Here is a 5,225-nt window from a genome sequence, read left to right on the forward strand (position 1 = left end):
TGTTTTATCAAAAAATTTAAAAAAAAAAAAATTTGTCGCGATATTGTTTTAGAAAAAAATTAATTTTTTTTTTTTGAAAAAGTTCAACAAATTTTTATTGTTTTTTAGTTTTGAGACTTTTCTTTCTTGAGACATTTTTTAGTATGAAAATTTGTAATCCCTCTTAAGAGACTAATAATTAATTGACTTGTAAAATTAACACCAATACCTACCCCACCAAAACTTCAAAGCTCCAAACCCAGCAAAGACCACAAGTTGATACTACAAAAAGTAAAAATCCACACTGCAAGCAACTAGGAAAACACCACGCCTCAACCCAGCAAACTGCCCCTCCTGCATTAATAACTGCTTCCTGCTCCCAAATTCACAAATCCAGTCTTTCCATTTATTAATTTTGCCAACAAACTAGTAGATTTATTGTGTATTTGGAATCCAATTTATAATGGAAAATAAAGCTTACTCTTGCGGGACATGTTCTTTACTAGCTATAGCTTGTAGCAGCAACACATAATTTATAATAAAATTACTTAACTTTCAAAACTGTCTCACCTGCCTCACCCCTAGACGTCACTTGTAGCCTATGCGACATTTGTGCGCCTAGCAGCACCATGCACAAAAAGGGGTGAACCAAATTAGATACACATACATATATATAGTGCCACACACTTCACAATTTTAAGATAATATACAATTACACAAATTCATAGATAAAACATGTTCATAATGCACAATAATATGTTCACTTCTTCAAATACACTTTAATGACAAATGTTAATTACCAAAATAACTCACAAATATTTGATGACAAGATTCAGCACTACACCAATAATTTTGGAAGGACATTCGCGTCTTCATAGACCCACTCAATACAATTCAAGAGTCATGTAAGTGATTAGTCATAATTAAACTAGAGTTATATAGTAGTGGACCTCCAAAGTTTAATTACCTCGTATGAAGTCTCAACTGTATTAACCTCCGTTATTTAGCTTTTAATATTGTACTTCCCCATATTTTCTAATCCAAATATTGAGTTATCAACTCTCATGTTTACCTCCCCTCCCTTCGTCATCCTAAGTTAGTCCTTAATGAGAATTATCATTGCCAAAAGTCATGTTTATTATAGTTTCACATTTCACACATTACAATTTAATAATCGCAAGAGTACCACAATTCAAAGGTAATCATAGTCATGGAATCTATGAGTGTTATTGATGATTTGAGAGAAAAGAGAGCTTTTGGCGGCTAGAGTTTGAGAATTCGTGTAGAGTTTGGTGCTGAAAATATGAATGACAACTATTTATACAAGTCAAGAAAATATGTCATTGTTTGCATATACCACCGCGTCGTACGATAATGCGATATTTGATGTTCTTAATTAAAACACCATTCCGAAAATGAAGTAAGAAAGAATCCAACGTCTAATTACACTACATCGCATAGTGTTGGAAAAGCTTCGTCATGCGAGCTAGTTTACACATGCATGAATTATACTATTATTTTTTTATTTCCTAATGGCTTTCTAATTTTATTAAAGTACCCTATACTCAATTCCTTAACCCAACACATCACAATAATCAATTCAAATATAATCATAAGAAATTTCTACGAAAACAGGATGTTATGCTTAACCCTATTTTACCTTGGGTGGACCCGGAAATTTAGATGGTTGTAGCATACATTTTACTTGGCCACTAGTAATTTAATTACTCGTCTCACTTATTAACTCGATTATTGATCATATTGGGCTATCAACTAAATTGATTTTATGCGTTAACAATGTGATTGTTAAGAGAATCGTACCCAACAAAGATATATACTACAAAATGATAGTGGAAGGTAGTTTTCTCAGACGAACTGAAACCACTATTTTATCATACATTATATTATGTGTATTTTTAGAAATGAAAATCATCTATTGCATTGAAAACCTTTTTTAAGTGATTTTTGAAAGTATGAATCAATTTAGAGGTTACATAAATTGACTCATGCCCGAAACAAATTCAAGATTCTTTATGCAGGTGAGTTGACCACCTAATATGTGAATCGGCTTACCAAACTTCTTGGAATTTGAATAAATAAATTTATACAATATATGAATTGACTCATGCAAGTTAGGGTTAAAATCTCAAAGTTCTAATTCACTTATGAATTGATTCACACCGTGTGTGGTTCGAATTACACGAGTTTCGTAATTCATTTTTTTGATTAAAAATTCATAAACCTTTTCAAATAATTACCATTATGTTCTATCTTTTCAAAATTAACACTGTCATTCATTCTTCATCATTTATCTCTTCAAGAATCACAATCGATATTAAACACTTTATGATTTCCTTTGGTGGTGAAATTGAATTTATTAGATATAAACATCAAAGGTATGAATATCCTTTCTTAGAGTGACTATTCTAATTGTGAGTAATTGAATGTTCAATGCTCATTGATAGGGTTGAAAATAATGTTTTTTTTCAAGGTACTAAACTTAAAAGATTGCTCTAGGGTGTTAGAGGCTAAGATTAAAGGGGGTATCTTCAATTTGAAGGTGAGTGTTTTAAAAATCTAGTTTTTCATCTTTTAGAGAAGAAGATATTTTTTTTTTAAAAGCGTTGTAATTCAACTGTAGATGGATCTTTGTCAATATTTGTATTGCAAATTAAAGAAAGAGACACCCATTGATGTTAAATGAGGACTAGATAAAAACAATTCATTACACCAAATTTTGCTTTTACGGCAATTTTTTAGTGGCAGCAAACTAATTGCTGGTATTTCCTCAAACATTTATGGCAATTACACAAATATCCATTAAGAAGACCATTTATAGTGGCAATTATGAATTGCTGGTAAAAAATTGTACAGTCACTGATAGCATTAAATCATCTTTTTTAATATGTTAACTTTCACAGCCCCTTTGCTCCTTTTGGTGCGCTCGTTCACTAAGAACTCGTCTCTTCATTTCGCTTATGCGTTTCAGTCTCGTCATCATTTCTTAGTCTCTAACCTGTTCATTTCGCTTTTGCGTTTCTTCTTCTCTGATTAATTGAGTCGTTATTCCTCTGTCTCCGATCAGTATCGTCTTTTCGTTGCCGATTGATCTCGTCGTCTTTTCGTCTTCGATCGATCTTCATTATCTCATATCCTCTCTCTCTCTCTCTCTTCAAAGGTGACCATATTTTCGATCTTCTATTTCAATTTCTAACTCTAATAGTTGAATTTCTATTACTGGATTTCATTTTCAATCTCTCCTCTTATTATCATCTCAGTTTCCGCTTCCATTTGGAATCTCAGTTTCTATGCAATTATCTTGAATGAGTTCCATTTGGTATGAGCAAGCTTATACTTATCTTAATTATAATTCTATTTAAATGCCTGCATAAATTGGATTACGAAAATGCAATTGATATTTTTCAATTTATTGAAATTGCAATTATCTATTACCATGTATTTGATTCAGAATTATTGGAATAAATTTAATTTAGGTTAGGTCAATTGATATGTGTATTTTCATATAATGGTGAATGTCTGTTAGGGTGTTGGTGGTTATATATCTAACATATAACATGTTTGAAGTACTTAAAGTTGGTTCCTCAATTTTGAATTTGAAGCAGCAATTGAATAATTGCTTTTGTTTTTCTTCTTAATCAATTGCTTTTGTTTTTTGATTTGTGAATCCTTTTTAAATCAAGCCACAATGGATGTGTTCGCTTTGGTCTTCAATTCCCGATCCTCTTTGAGAATTTTTAGAAGAGGGATGAATCTACATAAGCCTTTTATTTGTTCGTCGTTCAGTGATTCGATTTTCAATCTTACTCATTATTGATTTATTTAGCTATTATAATTAATCGGTGGGATGTGTCAATTGCATTACAAAGTACATTTATTGATTATTTTGATCATTTTGTTGACTGTGTATATATGGAACAAAGGATGTAGAGTGTGCACAAAAAATTTGTTACACCATTGATGTTCTCTAGTGTGTATAAGAGGTAAGAAAGGGGGGATAGAACACTGTAACGTGGTACAACACCCAGAGAGAGTGAGAGAGATTTGAATATTGGTTGGAAATCAAAGATAAATGCTATCATTAGCCAGAAGTATGTCATATTATGCCTGCATTGCTATCTTCCATTGTGAATCAACTAAAGCTTGTTTAGAACTTAGAAGTAGTAGGTTCAGCTTTTTCTAGGAAAATGATGGAATTTGTTTGAAACTCCAGACTTGGATCTGGTTTGCGTAGGACGAGAAGGAACACGAGATAATGATGACTTTAAGGGTGATAACTTGGTATCTCTAGGTGAAGATGATTTTCGTGTTAATCTCTATATTACTTTATCTAAACTTTGTTAAATGTAATTTATGATAACTTTATGTGTTGATTTGGATAGGGATACTCTTTTTATTATCATGATTATTTGGTTCGGTAAGAGCCAACTATTATAAATTGATTATTGATTGGTACTTTAAATGAACTTTGTTATTTGGTTGGGTAAGAGCCAACTATTATAAATTGATTATTGATTGGTACTTTAAATGAACTTTGTTAGGTCTTAATCATTCTGCATCTTTCTATCATACTTTACGTTATTTAAAACATGATGTCATATCATTTTTTAGTTAAAAAATAAGGAGGGACCAAAACTGTCGATTTTTAAAATAGGAGGCTAATTTTGTGAATCAATAAAAATAGAAGGACTAAAATTGCAATTGAGCCTAAGATGAATTTGTATTTGTACAAGTGGTTAGTATTCAAACAATAAAGATGTTTGAATTTTGTTCTATGTATTGTTGATCAATCTGTTTTGATGTTCATGTTGGATCAACTTTGTTGTTTGAGTCAAAGTTCTTTAATTTGATTCCAAGTCCATAATTTTGTTCAATTCGTAATGGTTTCACCAAATCAAAGTTTGTTCAATTCATGTGCAAAATAGTTTTGTGAAAATTGTTGTTTTTAGATTTCGATTCCAAGCATTGCTCTTATAGTTGCAAATCTGGAACAACTAGTTTCAATAAACTGATGGCTTGTTTCATTCATCTTCTTTAATCAAATAAGTGTTTCGATTTACTTGTGATTCGATGCCTTGAACCGTTGCGATGAAGTGGTGTTTTACTTCTGACCGTTTCTACAAATTTAAAAATCATTTCTATTGTCGATTGTGAAGTCTTTTTGCAAACCATTTATTGTCAATTAAAAACACTTAACCAAATATTTTTCATTCAGTGCAATCAGTAAA

The 5,225-nt window shown here is 31.2% G+C and overlaps 1 long non-coding RNA gene across 1 annotated transcript; it reads left to right on the forward strand.

Moving 5' to 3' along the window:
* Positions 1-2,692: 2,692 nt before the first annotated feature.
* Positions 2,693-4,525, forward strand: LOC113785713 (uncharacterized). The gene is made up of 2 exons (XR_012162237.1): positions 2,693-3,157; positions 4,211-4,525. It is a non-coding gene; the product is annotated as an uncharacterized lncRNA (long non-coding RNA).
* The last annotated feature ends 700 nt before the right edge of the window (positions 4,526-5,225 follow it).

Source organism: Cicer arietinum, chromosome 3 (genome assembly GCF_000331145.2).
Source record: "Cicer arietinum cultivar CDC Frontier isolate Library 1 chromosome 3, Cicar.CDCFrontier_v2.0, whole genome shotgun sequence".
Classification (NCBI taxonomy): domain Eukaryota; kingdom Viridiplantae; phylum Streptophyta; class Magnoliopsida; order Fabales; family Fabaceae; genus Cicer; species Cicer arietinum.